At 46.2% G+C, this 27,766-nt stretch overlaps 1 non-coding gene across 1 annotated transcript; it reads left to right on the forward strand.

Moving 5' to 3' along the window:
• Window positions 1-16,396: 16,396 nt before the first annotated feature.
• Trnai-aau (transfer RNA isoleucine (anticodon AAU)) lies at window positions 16,397-16,468 on the forward strand. The gene has a single exon. It is a non-coding gene; the product is annotated as a tRNA-Ile (tRNA).
• Window positions 16,469-27,766: the final 11,298 nt, after the last annotated feature.

Consider the following 27,766-nt stretch of genomic DNA (forward strand, 5'->3'; position numbering starts at 1 on the left):
AGAAGTAGCAAATGGCCATCGTAGCAAATGCGGCGAGGGACGGCCTGCCTTCGATTCCGAATGCACAAATTGTGTGGTCTTGTTTCTCAGTCTATATTTGGTCGGTCTCGTCAGAGGTTGAATGTAACGAATGGGTGGGAAAGAGCAAGGGGCAGCGGCTGTGTAGAACGAAAACACAAATCCTCAGGGGTGTGAGCGTTTCGAGATGAGTCGTATAGATGTAAATGTTGATCGTCAGTGACCGTGTGGTCTAATGGATAAGGCGTCGGACTTCATATCTGAAGATTACAGGTTCGAATGCTGTCACGCTTGTGTTTTTCCAGTTCTGAAAAAGAAACTTACCGTTTTAATGTAGCAATTGAGCAGTACGAAACCGTCTGAATGTTGCTGTTGACCATTTTTTGCTTGGAGATGCTCTTGAGCTTGAAACACACACAGCAAGACCGGTGTTAACTAACGAAATGGTCGGCAGAGTGCCGACACCGCGAGTTTTGACTGGCATTTGCACATCTAAAACAACGTCGGAAAGTAACTCGTTCGGCTTTTGAGTCACATAAAGTATGTGTGTTAATTTTGACGCCACTAGCTCTGCTTGTTGTCATGCAATTTCTTTGCCTCTCAGAAATGATTATGACATAAAAGTGAAGTACGTGACGAGTGTGACGTTAGGAAAACATTAGGCAGCATGGAGAGATGCTGTATGGGACCACCCAACCCAAACGAGTACTGTGTGACGTGCTACCCGGCAAGTATTCACCGAGGTAGCCGGCTATCTCAGTCGGTAGAGCGTCAGACACTTAATCCCCGGGTCGTGGGTTCGAGCCAGACGCTGGGCGAAACGGAATTTTGTTCCGCTGCAGGTGTAAATTACCGTTTTTCTGATTAACGAGATTTAATGGAAATAGCAACTTTAAACTTTGCCTACGTCTCTGTCAGTCGCAAGGAAACTGTATTTGAAGGTGAAGGTGATTTTGTAGACATGTGTAAAAGACATGTTCTGAAATGCAAGTGTTGTGGTTTGGAGAGCACATCGGTTACGTGTCAGATGTGTAGCCAAGCAGTAATTTGTCGCCATAGCTGCAAATATTAGCCGATAATATGAATTGTTGTCAGCTAAAGTCTGATGATGCAGACGACCGTAAGGACGAAGTACCCAAGAGTACCGCTAGGCCGCGCCTCTTTAGCTCAGTGGTAGAGCACTGGTCTAATAAACCAGGGGTCGTAAGTTCCATCCTCACAGGAGAAAGATGAATTTTGGAAATCAGTTGCGCGTCGTGGCCGTATAGCAAACAGTACCTGTGATGACGAACAATTAGCGACAGCCCTTTATTTAAGATTTACTCTCAGATGTGATTAAGGCGAATGGCGCAGATAAAGCATTTGCCAAAGCGGTACAGCATAAGGTGGGACGAGGCAGTCTGAATTACATTTTATAGATGTATTTCTCACATATCTCAGAGTCTCTCGCGATCTTCGTCGTCGTCGTCGTCGTCGTCGCCGCCGCCGCTTCTGCAGAAGTAGCAAATGGCCATCGTAGCAAATGCGGCGAGGGACGGCCTGCCTTCGATTCCGAATGCACAAATTGTGTGGTCTTGTTTCTCAGTCTATATTTGGTCGGTCTCGTCAGAGGTTGAATGTAACGAATGGGTGGGAAAGAGCAAGGGGCAGCGGCTGTGTAGAACGAAAACACAAATCCTCAGGGGTGTGAGCGTTTCGAGATGAGTCGTATAGATGTAAATGTTGATCGTCAGTGACCGTGTGGTCTAATGGATAAGGCGTCGGACTTCATATCTGAAGATTACAGGTTCGAATGCTGTCACGCTTGTGTTTTTCCAGTTCTGAAAAAGAAACTTACCGTTTTAATGTAGCAATTGAGCAGTACGAAACCGTCTGAATGTTGCTGTTGACCATTTTTTGCTTGGAGATGCTCTTGAGCTTGAAACACACACAGCAAGACCGGTGTTAACTAACGAAATGGTCGGCAGAGTGCCGACACCGCGAGTTTTGACTGGCATTTGCACATCTAAAACAACGTCGGAAAGTAACTCGTTCGGCTTTTGAGTCACATTAAGTATGTGTGTTAATTTTGACGCCACTAGCTCTGCTTGTTGTCATGCAATTTCTTTGCCTCTCAGAAATGATTATGACATAAAAGTGAAGTACGTGACGAGTGTGACGTTAGGAAAACATTAGGCAGCATGGAGAGATGCTGTATGGGACCACCCAACCCAAACGAGTACTGTGTGACGTGCTACCCGGCAAGTATTCACCGAGGTAGCCGGCTATCTCAGTCGGTAGAGCGTCAGACACTTAATCCCCGGGTCGTGGGTTCGAGCCAGACGCTGGGCGAAACGGAATTTTGTTCCGCTGCAGGTGTAAATTACCGTTTTTCTGATTAACGAGATTTAATGGAAATAGCAACTTTAAACTTTGCCTACGTCTCTGTCAGTCGCAAGGAAACTGTATTTGAAGGTGAAGGTGATTTTGTAGACATGTGTAAAAGACATGTTCTGAAATGCAAGTGTTGTGGTTTGGAGAGCACATCGGTTACGTGTCAGATGTGTAGCCAAGCAGTAATTTGTCGCCATAGCTGCAAATATTAGCCGATAATATGAATTGTTGTCAGCTAAAGTCTGATGATGCAGACGACCGTAAGGACGAAGTACCCAAGAGTACCGCTAGGCCGCGCCTCTTTAGCTCAGTGGTAGAGCACTGGTCTAATAAACCAGGGGTCGTAAGTTCCATCCTCACAGGAGAAAGATGAATTTTGGAAATCAGTTGCGCGTCGTGGCCGTATAGCAAACAGTACCTGTGATGACGAACAATTAGCGACAGCCCTTTATTTAAGATTTACTCTCAGATGTGATTAAGGCGAATGGCGCAGATAAAGCATTTGCCAAAGCGGTACAGCATAAGGTGGGACGAGGCAGTCTGAATTACATTTTATAGATGTATTTCTCACATATCTCAGAGTCTCTCGCGATCGTCGTCGTCGTCGTCGTCGTCGTCGTCGTCGCCGCCGCCGCCGCTTCTGCAGAAGTAGCAAATGGCCATCGTAGCAAATGCGGCGAGGGACGGCCTGCCTTCGATTCCGAATGCACAAATTGTGTGGTCTTGTTTCTCAGTCTATATTTGGTCGGTCTCGTCAGAGGTTGAATGTAACGAATGGGTGGGAAAGAGCAAGGGGCAGCGGCTGTGTAGAACGAAAACACAAATCCTCAGGGGTGTGAGCGTTTCGAGATGAGTCGTATAGATGTAAATGTTGATCGTCAGTGACCGTGTGGTCTAATGGATAAGGCGTCGGACTTCATATCTGAAGATTACAGGTTCGAATGCTGTCACGCTTGTGTTTTTCCAGTTCTGAAAAAGAAACTTACCGTTTTAATGTAGCAATTGAGCAGTACGAAACCGTCTGAATGTTGCTGTTGACCATTTTTTGCTTGGAGATGCTCTTGAGCTTGAAACACACACAGCAAGACCGGTGTTAACTAACGAAATGGTCGGCAGAGTGCCGACACCGCGAGTTTTGACTGGCATTTGCACATCTAAAACAACGTCGGAAAGTAACTCGTTCGGCTTTTGAGTCACATAAAGTATGTGTGTTAATTTTGACGCCACTAGCTCTGCTTGTTGTCATGCAATTTCTTTGCCTCTCAGAAATGATTATGACATAAAAGTGAAGTACGTGACGAGTGTGACGTTAGGAAAACATTAGGCAGCATGGAGAGATGCTGTATGGGACCACCCAACCCAAACGAGTACTGTGTGACGTGCTACCCGGCAAGTATTCACCGAGGTAGCCGGCTATCTCAGTCGGTAGAGCGTCAGACACTTAATCCCCGGGTCGTGGGTTCGAGCCAGACGCTGGGCGAAACGGAATTTTGTTCCGCTGCAGGTGTAAATTACCGTTTTTCTGATTAACGAGATTTAATGGAAATAGCAACTTTAAACTTTGCCTACGTCTCTGTCAGTCGCAAGGAAACTGTATTTGAAGGTGAAGGTGATTTTGTAGACATGTGTAAAAGACATGTTCTGAAATGCAAGTGTTGTGGTTTGGAGAGCACATCGGTTACGTGTCAGATGTGTAGCCAAGCAGTAATTTGTCGCCATAGCTGCAAATATTAGCCGATAATATGAATTGTTGTCAGCTAAAGTCTGATGATGCAGACGACCGTAAGGACGAAGTACCCAAGAGTACCGCTAGGCCGCGCCTCTTTAGCTCAGTGGTAGAGCACTGGTCTAATAAACCAGGGGTCGTAAGTTCCATCCTCACAGGAGAAAGATGAATTTTGGAAATCAGTTGCGCGTCGTGGCCGTATAGCAAACAGTACCTGTGATGACGAACAATTAGCGACAGCCCTTTATTTAAGATTTACTCTCAGATGTGATTAAGGCGAATGGCGCAGATAAAGCATTTGCCAAAGCGGTACAGCATAAGGTGGGACGAGGCAGTCTGAATTACATTTTATAGATGTATTTCTCACATATCTCAGAGTCTCTCGCGATATTCGTCGTCGTCGTCGTCGTCGTCGTCGTCGTCGCCGCTTCTGCAGAAGTAGCAAATGGCCATCGTAGCAAATGCGGCGAGGGACGGCCTGCCTTCGATTCCGAATGCACAAATTGTGTGGTCTTGTTTCTCAGTCTATATTTGGTCGGTCTCGTCAGAGGTTGAATGTAACGAATGGGTGGGAAAGAGCAAGGGGCAGCGGCTGTGTAGAACGAAAACACAAATCCTCAGGGGTGTGAGCGTTTCGAGATGAGTCGTATAGATGTAAATGTTGATCGTCAGTGACCGTGTGGTCTAATGGATAAGGCGTCGGACTTCATATCTGAAGATTACAGGTTCGAATGCTGTCACGCTTGTGTTTTTCCAGTTCTGAAAAAGAAACTTACCGTTTTAATGTAGCAATTGAGCAGTACGAAACCGTCTGAATGTTGCTGTTGACCATTTTTTGCTTGGAGATGCTCTTGAGCTTGAAACACACACAGCAAGACCGGTGTTAACTAACGAAATGGTCGGCAGAGTGCCGACACCGCGAGTTTTGACTGGCATTTGCACATCTAAAACAACGTCGGAAAGTAACTCGTTCGGCTTTTGAGTCACATAAAGTATGTGTGTTAATTTTGACGCCACTAGCTCTGCTTGTTGTCATGCAATTTCTTTGCCTCTCAGAAATGATTATGACATAAAAGTGAAGTACGTGACGAGTGTGACGTTAGGAAAACATTAGGCAGCATGGAGAGATGCTGTATGGGACCACCCAACCCAAACGAGTACTGTGTGACGTGCTACCCGGCAAGTATTCACCGAGGTAGCCGGCTATCTCAGTCGGTAGAGCGTCAGACACTTAATCCCCGGGTCGTGGGTTCGAGCCAGACGCTGGGCGAAACGGAATTTTGTTCCGCTGCAGGTGTAAATTACCGTTTTTCTGATTAACGAGATTTAATGGAAATAGCAACTTTAAACTTTGCCTACGTCTCTGTCAGTCGCAAGGAAACTGTATTTGAAGGTGAAGGTGATTTTGTAGACATGTGTAAAAGACATGTTCTGAAATGCAAGTGTTGTGGTTTGGAGAGCACATCGGTTACGTGTCAGATGTGTAGCCAAGCAGTAATTTGTCGCCATAGCTGCAAATATTAGCCGATAATATGAATTGTTGTCAGCTAAAGTCTGATGATGCAGACGACCGTAAGGACGAAGTACCCTAGAGTACCGCTAGGCCGCGCCTCTTTAGCTCAGTGGTAGAGCACTGGTCTAATAAACCAGGGGTCGTAAGTTCCATCCTCACAGGAGAAAGATGAATTTTGGAAATCAGTTGCGCGTCGTGGCCGTATAGCAAACAGTACCTGTGATGACGAACAATTAACGACAGCCCTTTTTTTAAGATTTACTCTCAGATGTGATTAAGGCGAATGGCGCAGATAAAGCATTTGCCAAAGCGGTACAGCATAAGGTGGGACGAGGCAGTCTGAATTACATTTTATAGATGTATTTCTCACATATCTCAGAGTCTCTCGCGATCTTCGTCGTCGTCGTCGTCATCGTCGTCGTCGTCGTCGTCGTCGTCGCCGCCGCCGCTTCTGCAGAAGTAGCAAATGGCCATCGTAGCAAATGCGGCGAGGGACGGCCTGCCTTCGATTCCGAATGCACAAATTGTGTGGTCTTGTTTCTCAGTCTATATTTGGTCGGTCTCGTCAGAGGTTGAATGTAACGAATGGGTGGGAAAGAGCAAGGGGCAGCGGCTGTGTAGAACGAAAACACAAATCCTCAGGGGTGTGAGCGTTTCGAGATGAGTCGTATAGATGTAAATGTTGATCGTCAGTGACCGTGTGGTCTAATGGATAAGGCGTCGGACTTCATATCTGAAGATTACAGGTTCGAATGCTGTCACGCTTGTGTTTTTCCAGTTCTGAAAAAGAAACTTACCGTTTTAATGTAGCAATTGAGCAGTACGAAACCGTCTGAATGTTGCTGTTGACCATTTTTTGCTTGGAGATGCTCTTGAGCTTGAAACACACACAGCAAGACCGGTGTTAACTAACGAAATGGTCGGCAGAGTGCCGACACCGCGAGTTTTGACTGGCATTTGCACATCTAAAACAACGTCGGAAAGTAACTCGTTCGGCTTTTGAGTCACATAAAGTATGTGTGTTAATTTTGACGCCACTAGCTCTGCTTGTTGTCATGCAATTTCTTTGCCTCTCAGAAATGATTATGACATAAAAGTGAAGTACGTGACGAGTGTGACGTTAGGAAAACATTAGGCAGCATGGAGAGATGCTGTATGGGACCACCCAACCCAAACGAGTACTGTGTGACGTGCTACCCGGCAAGTATTCACCGAGGTAGCCGGCTATCTCAGTCGGTAGAGCGTCAGACACTTAATCCCCGGGTCGTGGGTTCGAGCCAGACGCTGGGCGAAACGGAATTTTGTTCCGCTGCAGGTGTAAATTACCGTTTTTCTGATTAACGAGATTTAATGGAAATAGCAACTTTAAACTTTGCCTACGTCTCTGTCAGTCGCAAGGAAACTGTATTTGAAGGTGAAGGTGATTTTGTAGACATGTGTAAAAGACATGTTCTGAAATGCAAGTGTTGTGGTTTGGAGAGCACATCGGTTACGTGTCAGATGTGTAGCCAAGCAGTAATTTGTCGCCATAGCTGCAAATATTAGCCGATAATATGAATTGTTGTCAGCTAAAGTCTGATGATGCAGACGACCGTAAGGACGAAGTACCCAAGAGTACCGCTAGGCCGCGCCTCTTTAGCTCAGTGGTAGAGCACTGGTCTAATAAACCAGGGGTCGTAAGTTCCATCCTCACAGGAGAAAGATGAATTTTGGAAATCAGTTGCGCGTCGTGGCCGTATAGCAAACAGTACCTGTGATGACGAACAATTAGCGACAGCCCTTTTTTTAAGATTTACTCTCAGATGTGATTAAGGCGAATGGCGCAGATAAAGCATTTGCCAAAGCGGTACAGCATAAGGTGGGACGAGGCAGTCTGAATTACATTTTATAGATGTATTTCTCACATATCTCAGAGTCTCTCGCGATCTTCGTCGTCGTCGTCGTCGTCGTCGTCGTCGTCGTCGTCGTCGTCGCCGCCGCCGCTTCTGCAGAAGTAGCAAATGGCCATCGTAGCAAATGCGGCGAGGGACGGCCTGCCTTCGATTCCGAATGCACAAATTGTGTGGTCTTGTTTCTCAGTCTATATTTGGTCGGTCTCGTCAGAGGTTGAATGTAACGAATGGGTGGGAAAGAGCAAGGGGCAGCGGCTGTGTAGAACGAAAACACAAATCCTCAGGGGTGTGAGCGTTTCGAGATGAGTCGTATAGATGTAAATGTTGATCGTCAGTGACCGTGTGGTCTAATGGATAAGGCGTCGGACTTCATATCTGAAGATTACAGGTTCGAATGCTGTCACGCTTGTGTTTTTCCAGTTCTGAAAAAGAAACTTACCGTTTTAATGTAGCAATTGAGCAGTACGAAACCGTCTGAATGTTGCTGTTGACCATTTTTTGCTTGGAGATGCTCTTGAGCTTGAAACACACACAGCAAGACCGGTGTTAACTAACGAAATGGTCGGCAGAGTGCCGACACCGCGAGTTTTGACTGGCATTTGCACATCTAAAACAACGTCGGAAAGTAACTCGTTCGGCTTTTGAGTCACATAAAGTATGTGTGTTAATTTTGACGCCACTAGCTCTGCTTGTTGTCATGCAATTTCTTTGCCTCTCAGAAATGATTATGACATAAAAGTGAAGTACGTGACGAGTGTGACGTTAGGAAAACATTAGGCAGCATGGAGAGATGCTGTATGGGACCACCCAACCCAAACGAGTACTGTGTGACGTGCTACCCGGCAAGTATTCACCGAGGTAGCCGGCTATCTCAGTCGGTAGAGCGTCAGACACTTAATCCCCGGGTCGTGGGTTCGAGCCAGACGCTGGGCGAAACGGAATTTTGTTCCGCTGCAGGTGTAAATTACCGTTTTTCTGATTAACGAGATTTAATGGAAATAGCAACTTTAAACTTTGCCTACGTCTCTGTCAGTCGCAAGGAAACTGTATTTGAAGGTGAAGGTGATTTTGTAGACATGTGTAAAAGACATGTTCTGAAATGCAAGTGTTGTGGTTTGGAGAGCACATCGGTTACGTGTCAGATGTGTAGCCAAGCAGTAATTTGTCGCCATAGCTGCAAATATTAGCCGATAATATGAATTGTTGTCAGCTAAAGTCTGATGATGCAGACGACCGTAAGGACGAAGTACCCAAGAGTACCGCTAGGCCGCGCCTCTTTAGCTCAGTGGTAGAGCACTGGTCTAATAAACCAGGGGTCGTAAGTTCCATCCTCACAGGAGAAAGATGAATTTTGGAAATCAGTTGCGCGTCGTGGCCGTATAGCAAACAGTACCTGTGATGACGAACAATTAGCGACAGCCCTTTATTTAAGATTTACTCTCAGATGTGATTAAGGCGAATGGCGCAGATAAAGCATTTGCCAAAGCGGTACAGCATAAGGTGGGACGAGGCAGTCTGAATTACATTTTATAGATGTATTTCTCACATATCTCAGAGTCTCTCGCGATCTTCGTCGTCGTCGTCGTCGTCGTCGCCGCCGCCGCTTCTGCAGAAGTAGCAAATGGCCATCGTAGCAAATGCGGCGAGGGACGGCCTGCCTTCGATTCCGAATGCACAAATTGTGTGGTCTTGTTTCTCAGTCTATATTTGGTCGGTCTCGTCAGAGGTTGAATGTAACGAATGGGTGGGAAAGAGCAAGGGGCAGCGGCTGTGTAGAACGAAAACACAAATCCTCAGGGGTGTGAGCGTTTCGAGATGAGTCGTATAGATGTAAATGTTGATCGTCAGTGACCGTGTGGTCTAATGGATAAGGCGTCGGACTTCATATCTGAAGATTACAGGTTCGAATGCTGTCACGCTTGTGTTTTTCCAGTTCTGAAAAAGAAACTTACCGTTTTAATGTAGCAATTGAGCAGTACGAAACCGTCTGAATGTTGCTGTTGACCATTTTTTGCTTGGAGATGCTCTTGAGCTTGAAACACACACAGCAAGACCGGTGTTAACTAACGAAATGGTCGGCAGAGTGCCGACACCGCGAGTTTTGACTGGCATTTGCACATCTAAAACAACGTCGGAAAGTAACTCGTTCGGCTTTTGAGTCACATTAAGTATGTGTGTTAATTTTGACGCCACTAGCTCTGCTTGTTGTCATGCAATTTCTTTGCCTCTCAGAAATGATTATGACATAAAAGTGAAGTACGTGACGAGTGTGACGTTAGGAAAACATTAGGCAGCATGGAGAGATGCTGTATGGGACCACCCAACCCAAACGAGTACTGTGTGACGTGCTACCCGGCAAGTATTCACCGAGGTAGCCGGCTATCTCAGTCGGTAGAGCGTCAGACACTTAATCCCCGGGTCGTGGGTTCGAGCCAGACGCTGGGCGAAACGGAATTTTGTTCCGCTGCAGGTGTAAATTACCGTTTTTCTGATTAACGAGATTTAATGGAAATAGCAACTTTAAACTTTGCCTACGTCTCTGTCAGTCGCAAGGAAACTGTATTTGAAGGTGAAGGTGATTTTGTAGACATGTGTAAAAGACATGTTCTGAAATGCAAGTGTTGTGGTTTGGAGAGCACATCGGTTACGTGTCAGATGTGTAGCCAAGCAGTAATTTGTCGCCATAGCTGCAAATATTAGCCGATAATATGAATTGTTGTCAGCTAAAGTCTGATGATGCAGACGACCGTAAGGACGAAGTACCCAAGAGTACCGCTAGGCCGCGCCTCTTTAGCTCAGTGGTAGAGCACTGGTCTAATAAACCAGGGGTCGTAAGTTCCATCCTCACAGGAGAAAGATGAATTTTGGAAATCAGTTGCGCGTCGTGGCCGTATAGCAAACAGTACCTGTGATGACGAACAATTAGCGACAGCCCTTTATTTAAGATTTACTCTCAGATGTGATTAAGGCGAATGGCGCAGATAAAGCATTTGCCAAAGCGGTACAGCATAAGGTGGGACGAGGCAGTCTGAATTACATTTTATAGATGTATTTCTCACATATCTCAGAGTCTCTCGCGATCGTCGTCGTCGTCGTCGTCGTCGTCGTCGTCGCCGCCGCCGCCGCTTCTGCAGAAGTAGCAAATGGCCATCGTAGCAAATGCGGCGAGGGACGGCCTGCCTTCGATTCCGAATGCACAAATTGTGTGGTCTTGTTTCTCAGTCTATATTTGGTCGGTCTCGTCAGAGGTTGAATGTAACGAATGGGTGGGAAAGAGCAAGGGGCAGCGGCTGTGTAGAACGAAAACACAAATCCTCAGGGGTGTGAGCGTTTCGAGATGAGTCGTATAGATGTAAATGTTGATCGTCAGTGACCGTGTGGTCTAATGGATAAGGCGTCGGACTTCATATCTGAAGATTACAGGTTCGAATGCTGTCACGCTTGTGTTTTTCCAGTTCTGAAAAAGAAACTTACCGTTTTAATGTAGCAATTGAGCAGTACGAAACCGTCTGAATGTTGCTGTTGACCATTTTTTGCTTGGAGATGCTCTTGAGCTTGAAACACACACAGCAAGACCGGTGTTAACTAACGAAATGGTCGGCAGAGTGCCGACACCGCGAGTTTTGACTGGCATTTGCACATCTAAAACAACGTCGGAAAGTAACTCGTTCGGCTTTTGAGTCACATAAAGTATGTGTGTTAATTTTGACGCCACTAGCTCTGCTTGTTGTCATGCAATTTCTTTGCCTCTCAGAAATGATTATGACATAAAAGTGAAGTACGTGACGAGTGTGACGTTAGGAAAACATTAGGCAGCATGGAGAGATGCTGTATGGGACCACCCAACCCAAACGAGTACTGTGTGACGTGCTACCCGGCAAGTATTCACCGAGGTAGCCGGCTATCTCAGTCGGTAGAGCGTCAGACACTTAATCCCCGGGTCGTGGGTTCGAGCCAGACGCTGGGCGAAACGGAATTTTGTTCCGCTGCAGGTGTAAATTACCGTTTTTCTGATTAACGAGATTTAATGGAAATAGCAACTTTAAACTTTGCCTACGTCTCTGTCAGTCGCAAGGAAACTGTATTTGAAGGTGAAGGTGATTTTGTAGACATGTGTAAAAGACATGTTCTGAAATGCAAGTGTTGTGGTTTGGAGAGCACATCGGTTACGTGTCAGATGTGTAGCCAAGCAGTAATTTGTCGCCATAGCTGCAAATATTAGCCGATAATATGAATTGTTGTCAGCTAAAGTCTGATGATGCAGACGACCGTAAGGACGAAGTACCCAAGAGTACCGCTAGGCCGCGCCTCTTTAGCTCAGTGGTAGAGCACTGGTCTAATAAACCAGGGGTCGTAAGTTCCATCCTCACAGGAGAAAGATGAATTTTGGAAATCAGTTGCGCGTCGTGGCCGTATAGCAAACAGTACCTGTGATGACGAACAATTAGCGACAGCCCTTTATTTAAGATTTACTCTCAGATGTGATTAAGGCGAATGGCGCAGATAAAGCATTTGCCAAAGCGGTACAGCATAAGGTGGGACGAGGCAGTCTGAATTACATTTTATAGATGTATTTCTCACATATCTCAGAGTCTCTCGCGATATTCGTCGTCGTCGTCGTCGTCGTCGTCGTCGTCGCCGCTTCTGCAGAAGTAGCAAATGGCCATCGTAGCAAATGCGGCGAGGGACGGCCTGCCTTCGATTCCGAATGCACAAATTGTGTGGTCTTGTTTCTCAGTCTATATTTGGTCGGTCTCGTCAGAGGTTGAATGTAACGAATGGGTGGGAAAGAGCAAGGGGCAGCGGCTGTGTAGAACGAAAACACAAATCCTCAGGGGTGTGAGCGTTTCGAGATGAGTCGTATAGATGTAAATGTTGATCGTCAGTGACCGTGTGGTCTAATGGATAAGGCGTCGGACTTCATATCTGAAGATTACAGGTTCGAATGCTGTCACGCTTGTGTTTTTCCAGTTCTGAAAAAGAAACTTACCGTTTTAATGTAGCAATTGAGCAGTACGAAACCGTCTGAATGTTGCTGTTGACCATTTTTTGCTTGGAGATGCTCTTGAGCTTGAAACACACACAGCAAGACCGGTGTTAACTAACGAAATGGTCGGCAGAGTGCCGACACCGCGAGTTTTGACTGGCATTTGCACATCTAAAACAACGTCGGAAAGTAACTCGTTCGGCTTTTGAGTCACATAAAGTATGTGTGTTAATTTTGACGCCACTAGCTCTGCTTGTTGTCATGCAATTTCTTTGCCTCTCAGAAATGATTATGACATAAAAGTGAAGTACGTGACGAGTGTGACGTTAGGAAAACATTAGGCAGCATGGAGAGATGCTGTATGGGACCACCCAACCCAAACGAGTACTGTGTGACGTGCTACCCGGCAAGTATTCACCGAGGTAGCCGGCTATCTCAGTCGGTAGAGCGTCAGACACTTAATCCCCGGGTCGTGGGTTCGAGCCAGACGCTGGGCGAAACGGAATTTTGTTCCGCTGCAGGTGTAAATTACCGTTTTTCTGATTAACGAGATTTAATGGAAATAGCAACTTTAAACTTTGCCTACGTCTCTGTCAGTCGCAAGGAAACTGTATTTGAAGGTGAAGGTGATTTTGTAGACATGTGTAAAAGACATGTTCTGAAATGCAAGTGTTGTGGTTTGGAGAGCACATCGGTTACGTGTCAGATGTGTAGCCAAGCAGTAATTTGTCGCCATAGCTGCAAATATTAGCCGATAATATGAATTGTTGTCAGCTAAAGTCTGATGATGCAGACGACCGTAAGGACGAAGTACCCTAGAGTACCGCTAGGCCGCGCCTCTTTAGCTCAGTGGTAGAGCACTGGTCTAATAAACCAGGGGTCGTAAGTTCCATCCTCACAGGAGAAAGATGAATTTTGGAAATCAGTTGCGCGTCGTGGCCGTATAGCAAACAGTACCTGTGATGACGAACAATTAACGACAGCCCTTTTTTTAAGATTTACTCTCAGATGTGATTAAGGCGAATGGCGCAGATAAAGCATTTGCCAAAGCGGTACAGCATAAGGTGGGACGAGGCAGTCTGAATTACATTTTATAGATGTATTTCTCACATATCTCAGAGTCTCTCGCGATCTTCGTCGTCGTCGTCGTCATCGTCGTCGTCGTCGTCGTCGTCGTCGCCGCCGCCGCTTCTGCAGAAGTAGCAAATGGCCATCGTAGCAAATGCGGCGAGGGACGGCCTGCCTTCGATTCCGAATGCACAAATTGTGTGGTCTTGTTTCTCAGTCTATATTTGGTCGGTCTCGTCAGAGGTTGAATGTAACGAATGGGTGGGAAAGAGCAAGGGGCAGCGGCTGTGTAGAACGAAAACACAAATCCTCAGGGGTGTGAGCGTTTCGAGATGAGTCGTATACATGTAAATGTTGATCGTCAGTGACCGTGTGGTCTAATGGATAAGGCGTCGGACTTCATATCTGAAGATTACAGGTTCGAATGCTGTCACGCTTGTGTTTTTCCAGTTCTGAAAAAGAAACTTACCGTTTTAATGTAGCAATTGAGCAGTACGAAACCGTCTGAATGTTGCTGTTGACCATTTTTTGCTTGGAGATGCTCTTGAGCTTGAAACACACACAGCAAGACCGGTGTTAACTAACGAAATGGTCGGCAGAGTGCCGACACCGCGAGTTTTGACTGGCATTTGCACATCTAAAACAACGTCGGAAAGTAACTCGTTCGGCTTTTGAGTCACATTAAGTATGTGTGTTAATTTTGACGCCACTAGCTCTGCTTGTTGTCATGCAATTTCTTTGCCTCTCAGAAATGATTATGACATAAAAGTGAAGTACGTGACGAGTGTGACGTTAGGAAAACATTAGGCAGCATGGAGAGATGCTGTATGGGACCACCCAACCCAAACGAGTACTGTGTGACGTGCTACCCGGCAAGTATTCACCGAGGTAGCCGGCTATCTCAGTCGGTAGAGGGTCAGACACTTAATCCCCGGGTCGTGGGTTCGAGCCAGACGCTGGGCGAAACGGAATTTTGTTCCGCTGCAGGTGTAAATTACCGTTTTTCTGATTAACGAGATTTAATGGAAATAGCAACTTTAAACTTTGCCTACGTCTCTGTCAGTCGCAAGGAAACTGTATTTGAAGGTGAAGGTGATTTTGTAGACATGTGTAAAAGACATGTTCTGAAATGCAAGTGTTGTGGTTTGGAGAGCACATCGGTTACGTGTCAGATGTGTAGCCAAGCAGTAATTTGTCGCCATAGCTGCAAATATTAGCCGATAATATGAATTGTTGTCAGCTAAAGTCTGATGATGCAGACGACCGTAAGGACGAAGTACCCAAGAGTACCGCTAGGCCGCGCCTCTTTAGCTCAGTGGTAGAGCACTGGTCTAATAAACCAGGGGTCGTAAGTTCCATCCTCACAGGAGAAAGATGAATTTTGGAAATCAGTTGCGCGTCGTGGCCGTATAGCAAACAGTACCTGTGATGACGAACAATTAGCGACAGCCCTTTTTTTAAGATTTACTCTCAGATGTGATTAAGGCGAATGGCGCAGATAAAGCATTTGCCAAAGCGGTACAGCATAAGGTGGGACGAGGCAGTCTGAATTACATTTTATAGATGTATTTCTCACATATCTCAGAGTCTCTCGCGATCTTCGTCGTCGTCGTCGTCGTCGTCGTCGTCGCCGCCGCCGCTTCTGCAGAAGTAGCAAATGGCCATCGTAGCAAATGCGGCGAGGGACGGCCTGCCTTCGATTCCGAATGCACAAATTGTGTGGTCTTGTTTCTCAGTCTATATTTGGTCGGTCTCGTCAGAGGTTGAATGTAACGAATGGGTGGGAAAGAGCAAGGGGCAGCGGCTGTGTAGAACGAAAACACAAATCCTCAGGGGTGTGAGCGTTTCGAGATGAGTCGTATAGATGTAAATGTTGATCGTCAGTGACCGTGTGGTCTAATGGATAAGGCGTCGGACTTCATATCTAAAGATTACAGGTTCGAATGCTGTCACGCTTGTGTTTTTCCAGTTCTGAAAAAGAAACTTACCGTTTTAATGTAGCAATTGAGCAGTACGAAACCGTCTGAATGTTGCTGTTGACCATTTTTTGCTTGGAGATGCTCTTGAGCTTGAAACACACACAGCAAGGCCGGTGTTAACTAACGAAATGGTCGGCAGAGTGCCGACACCGCGAGTTTTGACTGGCATTTGCACATCTAAAACAACGTCGGAAAGTAACTCGTTCGGCTTTTGAGTCACATAAAGTATGTGTGTTAATTTTGACGCCACTAGCTCTGCTTGTTGTCATGCAATTTCTTTGCCTCTCAGAAATGATTATGACATAAAAGTGAAGTACGTGACGAGTGTGACGTTAGGAAAACATTAGGCAGCATGGAGAGATGCTGTATGGGACCACCCAACCCAAACGAGTACTGTGTGACGTGCTACCCGGCAAGTATTCACCGAGGTAGCCGGCTATCTCAGTCGGTAGACGTCAGACACTTAATCCCCGGGTCGTGGGTTCGAGCCAGACGCTGGGCGAAACGGAATTTTGTTCCGCTGCAGGTGTAAATTACCGTTTTTCTGATTAACGAGATTTAATGGAAATAGCAACTTTAAACTTTGCCTACGTCTCTGTCAGTCGCAAGGAAACTGTATTTGAAGGTGAAGGTGATTTTGTAGACATGTGTAAAAGACATGTTCTGAAATGCAAGTGTTGTGGTTTGGAGAGCACATCGGTTACGTGTCAGATGTGTAGCCAAGCAGTAATTTGTCGCCATAGCTGCAAATATTAGCCGATAATATGAATTGTTGTCAGCTAAAGTCTGATGATGCAGACGACCGTAAGGACGAAGTACCCAAGAGTACCGCTAGGCCGCGCCTCTTTAGCTCAGTGGTAGAGCACTGGTCTAATAAACCAGTGGTCGTAAGTTCCATCCTCACAGGAGAAAGATGAATTTTGGAAATCAGTTGCGCGTCGTGGCCGTATAGCAAACAGTACCTGTGATGACGAACAATTAGCGACAGCCCTTTTTTTAAGATTTACTCTCAGATGTGATTAAGCGAATGGCGCAGATAAAGCATTTGCCAAAGCGGTACAGCATAAGGTGGGACGAGGCAGTCTGAATTACATTTTATAGATGTATTTCTCACATATCTCAGAGTCTCTCGCGATCTTCGTCGTCGTCGTCGTCGTCGTCGTCGTCGTCGTCGTCGTCGTCGTCGCCGCCGCCGCTTCTGCAGAAGTAGCAAATGGCCATCGTAGCAAATGCGGCGAGGGACGGCCTGCCTTCGATTCCGAATGCACAAATTGTGTGGTCTTGTTTCTCAGTCTATATTTGGTCGGTCTCGTCAGAGGTTGAATGTAACGAATGGGTGGGAAAGAGCAAGGGGCAGCGGCTGTGTAGAACGAAAACACAAATCCTCAGGGGTGTGAGCGTTTCGAGATGAGTCGTATACATGTAAATGTTGATCGTCAGTGACCGTGTGGTCTAATGGATAAGGCGTCGGACTTCATATCTGAAGATTACAGGTTCGAATGCTGTCACGCTTGTGTTTTTCCAGTTCTGAAAAAGAAACTTACCGTTTTAATGTAGCAATTGAGCAGTACGAAACCGTCTGAATGTTGCTGTTGACCATTTTTTGCTTGGAGATGCTCTTGAGCTTGAAACACACACAGCAAGACCGGTGTTAACTAACGAAATGGTCGGCAGAGTGCCGACACCGCGAGTTTTGACTGGCATTTGCACATCTAAAACAACGTCGGAAAGTAACTCGTTCGGCTTTTGAGTCACATTAAGTATGTGTGTTAATTTTGACGCCACTAGCTCTGCTTGTTGTCATGCAATTTCTTTGCCTCTCAGAAATGATTATGACATAAAAGTGAAGTACGTGACGAGTGTGACGTTAGGAAAACATTAGGCAGCATGGAGAGATGCTGTATGGGACCACCCAACCCAAACGAGTACTGTGTGACGTGCTACCCGGCAAGTATTCACCGAGGTAGCCGGCTATCTCAGTCGGTAGAGCGTCGGACACTTAATCCCCGGGTCGTGGGTTCGAGCCAGACGCTGGGCGAAACGGAATTTTGTTCCGCTGCAGGTGTAAATTACCGTTTTTCTGATTAACGAGATTTAATGGAAATAGCAACTTTAAACTTTGCCTACGTCTCCGTAAGTCACAAGGAAACTGTATTTGAAGGTGAAGGTGATTTTGTAGACATGTGTAAAAGACATGTTCTGAAATGCAAGTGTTGTGGTTTGGAGAGCACATCGGTTACGTGTCAGATGTGTAGCCAAGCAGTAATTTGTCGCCATAGCTGCAAATATTAGCCGATAATATGAATTGTTGTCAGCTAAAGTCTGATGATGCAGACGACCGTAAGGACGAAGTACCCAAGAGTACCGCTAGGCCGCGCCTCTTTAGCTCAGTGGTAGAGCACTGGTCTAATAAACCAGGGGTCGTAATTTCCATCCTCACAGGAGAAAGATGAATTTTGGAAATCAGTTGCGCGTCGTGGCCGTATAGCAAACAGTACCTGTGATGACGAACAATTAGCGACAGGCGTTTTTTTAAGATTTACTCTCAGATGTGATTAAGGCGAATGGCGCAGATAAAGCATTTGCCAAAGCGGTACAGCATAAGGTGGGACGAGGCAGTCTGAATTACATTTTATAGATGTATTTCTCACATATCTCAGAGTCTCTCGCGATCTTCGTCGTCGTCGTCGTCGTCGTCGTCGTCGTCGTCGCCGCCGCTTCTGCAGAAGTAGCAAATGGCCATCGTAGCAAATGCGGCGAGGGACGGCCTGCCTTCGATTCCGAATGCACAAATTGTGTGGTCTTGTTTCTCAGTCTATATTTGGTCGGTCTCGTCAGAGGTTGAATGTAACGAATGGGTGGGAAAGAGCAAGGGGCAGCGGCTGTGTAGAACGAAAACACAAATCCTCAGGGTGTGAGCGTTTCGAGATGAGTCGTATAGATGTAAATGTTGATCGTCAGTGACCGTGTGGTCTAATGGATAAGGCGTCGGACTTCATATCTGAAGATTACAGGTTCGAATGCTGTCACGCTTGTGTTTTTCCAGTTCTGAAAAAGAAACTTACCGTTTTAATGTAGCAATTGAGCAGTACGAAACCGTCTGAATGTTGCTGTTGACCATTTTTTGCTTGGAGATGCTCTTGAGCTTGAAACACACACAGCAAGACCGGTGTTAACTAACGAAATGGTCGGCAGAGTGCCGACACCGCGAGTTTTGACTGGCATTTGCACATCTAAAACAACGTCGGAAAGTAACTCGTTCGGCTTTTGAGTCACATAAAGTATGTGTGTTAATTTTGACGCCACTAGCTCTGCTTGTTGTCATGCAATTTCTTTGCCTCTCAGAAATGATTATGACATAAAAGTGAAGTACGTGACGAGTGTGACGTTAGGAAAACATTAGGCAGCATGGAGAGATGCTGTATGGGACCACCCAACCCAAACGAGTACTGTGTGACGTGCTACCCGGCAAGTATTCACCGAGGTAGCCGGCTATCTCAGTCGGTAGAGCGTCAGACACTTAATCCCCGGGTCGTGGATTCGAGCCAGACGCTGGGCGAAACGGAATTTTGTTCCGCTGCAGGTGTAAATTACCGTTTTTCTGATTAACGAGATTTAATGGAAATAGCAACTTTAAACTTTGCCTACGTCTCTGTCAGTCGCAAGGAAACTGTATTTGAAGGTGAAGGTGATTTTGTAGACATGTGTAAAAGACATGTTCTGAAATGCAAGTGTTGTGGTTTGGAGAGCACATCGGTTACGTGTCAGATGTGTAGCCAAGCAGTAATTTGTCGCCATAGCTGCAAATATTAGCCGATAATATGAATTGTTGTCAGCTAAAGTCTGATGATGCAGACGACCGTAAGGACGAAGTACCCAAGAGTACCGCTAGGCCACGCCTCTTTAGCTCAGTGGTAGAGCACTGGTCTAATAAACCAGGGGTCGTAAGTTCCATCCTCACAGGAGAAAGATGAATTTTGGAAATCAGTTGCGCGTCGTGGCCGTATAGCAAACAGTACCTGTGATAACGAACAATTAGCGACAGCCCTTTTTTTAAGATTTACTCTCAGATGTGATTAAGGCGAATGGCGCAGATAAAGCATTTGCCAAAGCGGTACAGCATAAGGTGGGACGAGGCAGTCTGAATTACATTTTATAGATGTATTTCTCACATATCTCAGAGTCTCTCGCGATCTTCGTCGTCGTCGTCGTCGTCGTCGTCGTCGTCGTCGTCGTCGTCGCCGCCGCCGCTTCTGCAGAAGTAGCAAATGCGACGAGGGACGGCCTGCCTTCGATTCCGAATGCACAAATTGTGTGGTCTTGTTTCTCAGTCTATATTTGGTCGGTCTCGTCAGAGGTTGAATGTAACGAATGGGTGGGAAAGAGCAAGGGGCAGCGGCTGTGTAGAACGAAAACACAAATCCTCAGGGGTGTGAGCGTTTCGAGATGAGTCGTATACATGTAAATGTTGATCGTCAGTGACCGTGTGGTCTAATGGATAAGGCGTCGGACTTCATATCTGAAGATTACAGGTTCGAATGCTGTCACGCTTGTGTTTTTCCAGTTCTGAAAAAGAAACTTACCGTTTTAATGTAGCAATTGAGCAGTACGAAACCGTCTGAATGTTGCTGTTGACCATTTTTTGCTTGGAGATGCTCTTGAGCTTGAAACACACACAGCAAGACCGGTGTTAACTAACGAAATGGTCGGCAGAGTGCCGACACCGCGAGTTTTGACTGGCATTTGCACATCTAAAACAACGTCGGAAAGTAACTCGTTCGGCTTTTGAGTCACATAAAGTATGTGTGTTAATTTTGACGCCACTAGCTCTGCTTGTTGTCATGCAATTTCTTTGCCTCTCAGAAATGATTATGACATAAAAGTGAAGTACGTGACGAGTGTGACGTTAGGAAAACATTAGGCAGCATGGAGAGATGCTGTATGGGACCACCCAACCCAAACGAGTACTGTGTGACGTGCTACCCGGCAAGTATTCACCGAGGTAGCCGGCTATCTCAGTCGGTAGAGCGTCAGACACTTAATCCCCGGGTCGTGGGTTCGAGCCAGACGCTGGGCGAAACGGAATTTTGTTCCGCTGCAGGTGTAAATTACCGTTTTTCTGATTAACGAGATTTAATGGAAATAGCAACTTTAAACTTTGCCTACGTCTCTGTAAGTCGCAAGGAAACTGTATTTGAAGGTGAAGGTGATTTTGTAGACATGTGTAAAAGACATGTTCTGAAATGCAAGTGTTGTGGTTTGGAGAGCACATCGGTTACGTGTCAGGTGTGTAGCCAAGCAGTAATTTGTCGCCATAGCTGCAAATATTAGCCGATAATATGAATTGTTGTCAGCTAAAGTCTGATGATGCAGACGACCGTAAGGACGAAGTACCCAAGAGTACCGCTAGGCCGCGCCTCTTTAGCTCAGTGGTAGAGCACTGGTCTAATAAACCAGGGGTCGTAAGTTCCATCCTCACAGGAGAAAGATGAATTTTGGAAATCAGTTGCGCGTCGTGGCCGTATAGCAAACAGTACCTGTGATGACGAACAATTAGCGACAGGCGTTTTTTTAAGATTTACTCTCAGATGTGATTAAGGCGAATGGCGCAGATAAAGCATTTGCCAAAGCGGTACAGCATAAGGTGGGACGAGGCAGTCTGAATTACATTTTATAGATGTATTTCTCACATATCTCAGAGTCTCTCGCGATCTTCGTCGTCGTCGTCGTCGTCGTCGTCGTCGTCGTCGTCGTCGTCGTCGCCGCCGCCGCTTCTGCAGAAGTAGCAAATGGCCATCGTAGCAAATGCGGCGAGGGACGGCCTGCCTTCGATTCCGAATGCACAAATTGTGTGGTCTTGTTTCTCAGTCTATATTTGGTCGGTCTCGTCAGAGGTTGAATGTAACGAATGGGTGGGAAAGAGCAAGGGGCAGCGGCTGTGTAGAACGAAAACACAAATCCTCAGGGGTGTGAGCGTTTCGAGATGAGTCGTATAGATGTAAATGTTGATCGTCAGTGACCGTGTGGTCTAATGGATAAGGCGTCGGACTTCATATCTGAAGATTACAGGTTCGAATGCTGTCACGCTTGTGTTTTTCCAGTTCTGAAAAAGAAACTTACCGTTTTAATGTAGCAATTGAGCAGTACGAAACCGTCTGAATGTTGCTGTTGACCATTTTTTGCTTGGAGATGCTCTTGAGCTTGAAACACACACAGCAAGACCGGTGTTAACTAACGAAATGGTCGGCAGAGTGCCGACACCGCGAGTTTTGACTGGCATTTGCACATCTAAAACAACGTCGGAAAGTAACTCGTTCGGCTTTTGAGTCACATAAAGTATGTGTGTTAATTTTGACGCCACTAGCTCTGCTTGTTGTCATGCAATTTCTTTGCCTCTCAGAAATGATTATGACATAAAAGTGAAGTACGTGACGAGTGTGACGTTAGGAAAACATTAGGCAGCATGGAGAGATGCTGTATGGGACCACCCAACCCAAACGAGTACTGTGTGACGTGCTACCCGGCAAGTATTCACCGAGGTAGCCGGCTATCTCAGTCGGTAGAGCGTCAGACACTTAATCCCCGGGTCGTGGGTTCGAGCCAGACGCTGGGCGAAACGGAATTTTGTTCCGCTGCAGGTGTAAATTACCGTTTTTCTGATTAACGAGATTTAATGGAAATAGCAACTTTAAACTTTGCCTACGTCTCTGTCAGTCGCAAGGAAACTGTATTTGAAGGTGAAGGTGATTTTGTAGACATGTGTAAAAGACATGTTCTGAAATGCAAGTGTTGTGGTTTGGAGAGCACATCGGTTACGTGTCAGATGTGTAGCCAAGCAGTAATTTGTCGCCATAGCTGCAAATATTAGCCGATAATATGAATTGTTGTCAGCTAAAGTCTGATGATGCAGACGACCGTAAGGACGAAGTACCCAAGAGTACCGCTAGGCCGCGCCTCTTTAGCTCAGTGGTAGAGCACTGGTCTAATAAACCAGGGGTCGTAAGTTCCATCCTCACAGGAGAAAGATGAATTTTGGAAATCAGTTGCGCGTCGTGGCCGTATAGCAAACAGTACCTGTGATGACGAACAATTAGCGACAGCCCTTTTTTTAAGATTTACTCTCAGATGTGATTAAGGCGAATGGCGCAGATAAAGCATTTGCCAAAGCGGTACAGCATAAGGTGGGACGAGGCAGTCTGAATTACATTTTATAGATGTATTTCTCACATATCTCAGAGTCTCTCGCGATCTTCGTCGTCGTCGTAGTCGTCGTCGTCGTCGTCGCCGCCGCCGCCGCCGCTTCTGCAGAAGTAGCAAATGGCCATCGTAGCAAATGCGGCGAGGGACGGCCTGCCTTCGATTCCGAATGCACAAATTGTGTGGTCTTGTTTCTCAGTCTATATTTGGTCGGTCTCGTCAGAGGTTGAATGTAACGAATGGGTGGGAAAGAGCAAGGGGCAGCGGCTGTGTAGAACGAAAACACAAATCCTCAGGGGTGTGAGCGTTTCGAGATGAGTCGTATAGATGTAAATGTTGATCGTCAGTGACCGTGTGGTCTAATGGATAAGGCGTCGGACTTCATATCTAAAGATTACAGGTTCGAATGCTGTCACGCTTGTGTTTTTCCAGTTCTGAAAAAGAAACTTACCGTTTTAATGTAGCAATTGAGCAGTACGAAACCGTCTGAATGTTGCTGTTGACCATTTTTTGCTTGGAGATGCTCTTGAGCTTGAAACACACACAGCAAGACCGGTGTTAACTAACGAAATGGTCGGCAGAGTGCCGACACCGCGAGTTTTGACTGGCATTTGCACATCTAAAACAACGTCGGAAAGTAACTCGTTCGGCTTTTGAGTCACATAAAGTATGTGTGTTAATTTTGACGCCACTAGCTCTGCTTGTTGTCATGCAATTTCTTTGCCTCTCAGAAATGATTATGACATAAAAGTGAAGTACGTGACGAGTGTGACGTTAGGAAAACATTAGGCAGCATGGAGAGATGCTGTATGGGACCACCCAACCCAAACGAGTACTGTGTGACGTGCTACCCGGCAAGTATTCACCGAGGTAGCCGGCTATCTCAGTCGGTAGACGTCAGACACTTAATCCCCGGGTCGTGGGTTCGAGCCAGACGCTGGGCGAAACGGAATTTTGTTCCGCTGCAGGTGTAAATTACCGTTTTTCTGATTAACGAGATTTAATGGAAATAGCAACTTTAAACTTTGCCTACGTCTCTGTCAGTCGCAAGGAAACTGTATTTGAAGGTGAAGGTGATTTTGTAGACATGTGTAAAAGACATGTTCTGAAATGCAAGTGTTGTGGTTTGGAGAGCACATCGGTTACGTGTCAGATGTGTAGCCAAGCAGTAATTTGTCGCCATAGCTGCAAATATTAGCCGATAATATGAATTGTTGTCAGCTAAAGTCTGATGATGCAGACGACCGTAAGGACGAAGTACCCAAGAGTACCGCTAGGCCGCGCCTCTTTAGCTCAGTGGTAGAGCACTGGTCTAATAAACCAGGGGTCGTAAGTTCCATCCTCACAGGAGAAAGATGAATTTTGGAAATCAGTTGCGCGTCGTGGCCGTATAGCAAACAGTACCTGTGATGACGAACAATTAGCGACAGCTCTTTTTTTAAGATTTACTCTCAGATGTGATTAAGCGAATGGCGCAGATAAAGCATTTGCCAAAGCGGTACAGCATAAGGTGGGACGAGGCAGTCTGAATTACATTTTATAGATGTATTTCTCACATATCTCAGAGTCTCTCGCGATCTTCGTCGTCGTCGTCGTCGTCGTCGTCGTCGTCGTCGTCGTCGTCGTCGCCGCCGCCGCTTCTGCAGAAGTAGCAAATGGCCATCGTAGCAAATGCGGCGAGGGACGGCCTGCCTTCGATTCCGAATGCACAAATTGTGTGGTCTTGTTTCTCAGTCTATATTTGGTCGGTCTCGTCAGAGGTTGAATGTAACGAATGGGTGGGAAAGAGCAAGGGGCAGCGGCTGTGTAGAACGAAAACACAAATCCTCAGGGGTGTGAGCGTTTCGAGATGAGTCGTATACATGTAAATGTTGATCGTCAGTGACCGTGTGGTCTAATGGATAAGGCGTCGGACTTCATATCTGAAGATTACAGGTTCGAATGCTGTCACGCTTGTGTTTTTCCAGTTCTGAAAAAGAAACTTACCGTTTTAATGTAGCAATTGAGCAGTACGAAACCGTCTGAATGTTGCTGTTGACCATTTTTTGCTTGGAGATGCTCTTGAGCTTGAAACACACACAGCAAGACCGGTGTTAACTAACGAAATGGTCGGCAGAGTGCCGACACCGCGAGTTTTGACTGGCATTTGCACATCTAAAACAACGTCGGAAAGTAACTCGTTCGGCTTTTGAGTCACATTAAGTATGTGTGTTAATTTTGACGCCACTAGCTCTGCTTGTTGTCATGCAATTTCTTTGCCTCTCAGAAATGATTATGACATAAAAGTGAAGTACGTGACGAGTGTGACGTTAGGAAAACATTAGGCAGCATGGAGAGATGCTGTATGGGACCACCCAACCCAAACGAGTACTGTGTGACGTGCTACCCGGCAAGTATTCACCGAGGTAGCCGGCTATCTCAGTCGGTAGAGCGTCAGACACTTAATCCCCGGGTCGTGGGTTCGAGCCAGACGCTGGGCGAAACGGAATTTTGTTCCGCTGCAGGTGTAAATTACCGTTTTTCTGATTAACGAGATTTAATGGAAATAGCAACTTTAAACTTTGCCTACGTCTCTGTAAGTCACAAGGAAACTGTATTTGAAGGTGAAGGTGATTTTGTAGACATGTGTAAAAGACATGTTCTGAAATGCAAGTGTTGTGGTTTGGAGAGCACATCGGTTACGTGTCAGATGTGTAGCCAAGCAGTAATTTGTCGCCATAGCTGCAAATATTAGCCGATAATATGAATTGTTGTCAGCTAAAGTCTGATGATGCAGACGACCGTAAGGACGAAGTACCCAAGAGTACCGCTAGGCCGCGCCTCTTTAGCTCAGTGGTAGAGCACTGGTCTAATAAACCAGGGGTCGTAATTTCCATCCTCACAGGAGAAAGATGAATTTTGGAAATCAGTTGCGCGTCGTGGCCGTATAGCAAACAGTACCTGTGATGACGAACAATTAGCGACAGGCGTTTTTTTAAGATTTACTCTCAGATGTGATTAAGGCGAATGGCGCAGATAAAGCATTTGCCAAAGCGGTACAGCATAAGGTGGGACGAGGCAGTCTGAATTACATTTTATAGATGTATTTCTCACATATCTCAGAGTCTCTCGCGATCTTCGTCGTCGTCGTCGTCGTCGTCGTCGTCGTCGTCGTCGCCGCCGCTTCTGCAGAAGTAGCAAATGGCCATCGTAGCAAATGCGGCGAGGGACGGCCTGCCTTCGATTCCGAATGCACAAATTGTGTGGTCTTGTTTCTCAGTCTATATTTGGTCGGTCTCGTCAGAGGTTGAATGTAACGAATGGGTGGGAAAGAGCAAGGGGCAGCGGCTGTGTAGAACGAAAACACAAATCCTCAGGGTGTGAGCGTTTCGAGATGAGTCGTATAGATGTAAATGTTGATCGTCAGTGACCGTGTGGTCTAATGGATAAGGCGTCGGACTTCATATCTGAAGATTACAGGTTCGAATGCTGTCACGCTTGTGTTTTTCCAGTTCTGAAAAAGAAACTTACCGTTTTAATGTAGCAATTGAGCAGTACGAAACCGTCTGAATGTTGCTGTTGACCATTTTTTGCTTGGAGATGCTCTTGAGCTTGAAACACACACAGCAAGACCGGTGTTAACTAACGAAATGGTCGGCAGAGTGCCGACACCGCGAGTTTTGACTGGCATTTGCACATCTAAAACAACGTCGGAAAGTAACTCGTTCGGCTTTTGAGTCACATAAAGTATGTGTGTTAATTTTGACGCCACTAGCTCTGCTTGTTGTCATGCAATTTCTTTGCCTCTCAGAAATGATTATGACATAAAAGTGAAGTACGTGACGAGTGTGACGTTAGGAAAACATTAGGCAGCATGGAGAGATGCTGTATGGGACCACCCAACCCAAACGAGTACTGTGTGACGTGCTACCCGGGAAGTATTCACCGAGGTAGCCGGCTATCTCAGTCGGTAGAGCGTCAGACACTTAATCCCCGGGTCGTGGGTTCGAGCCAGACGCTGGGCGAAACGGTATTTTGTTCCGCTGCAGGTGTAAATTACCGTTTTTCTGATTAACGAGATTTAATGGAAATAGCAACTTTAAACTTTGCCTACGTCTCTGTCAGTCGCAAGGAAACTGTATTTGAAGGTGAAGGTGATTTTGTAGACATGTGTAAAAGACATGTTCTGAAATGCAAGTGTTGTGGTTTGGAGAGCACATCGGTTACGTGTCAGATGTGTAGCCAAGCAGTAATTTGTCGCCATAGCTGCAAATATTAGCCGATAATATGAATTGTTGTCAGCTAAAGTCTGATGATGCAGACGACCGTAAGGACGAAGTACCCAAGAGTACCGCTAGGCCGCGCCTCTTTAGCTCAGTGGTAGAGCACTGGTCTAATAAACCAGGGGTCGTAAGTTCCATCCTCACAGGAGAAAGATGAATTTTGGAAATCAGTTGCGCGTCGTGGCCGTATAGCAAACAGTACCTGTGATGACGAACAATTAGCGACAGCCCTTTTTTTAAGATTTACTCTCAGATGTGATTAAGGCGAATGGCGCAGATAAAGCATTTGCCAAAGCGGTACAGCATAAGGTGGGACGAGGCAGTCTGAATTACATTTTATAGATGTATTTCTCACATATCTCAGAGTCTCTCGCGATCTTCGTAGTCGTCGTCGTCGTCGTCGTCGTCGTCGTCGTCGTCGTCACCGCCGCCGCTTCTGCAGAAGTAGCAAATGGCCATCGTAGCAAATGCGGCGAGGGACGGCCTGCCTTCGATTCCGAATGCACAAATTGTGTGGTCTTGTTTCTCAGTCTATATTTGGTCGGTCTCGTCAGAGGTTGAATGTAACGAATGGGTGGGAAAGAGCAAGGGGCAGCGGCTGTGTAGAACGAAAACACAAATCCTCAGGGGTGTGAGCGTTTCGAGATGAGTCGTATACATGAAAATGTTCATCGTCAGTGACCGTGTGGTCTAATGGATAAGGCGTCGGACTTCATATCTGAAGGTTACAGGTTCGAATGCTGTCACGCTT

The sequence above is a fragment of the Schistocerca gregaria genome, chromosome 3 (assembly GCF_023897955.1).
Source record: "Schistocerca gregaria isolate iqSchGreg1 chromosome 3, iqSchGreg1.2, whole genome shotgun sequence".
Lineage (NCBI taxonomy): Eukaryota > Metazoa > Arthropoda > Insecta > Orthoptera > Acrididae > Schistocerca > Schistocerca gregaria.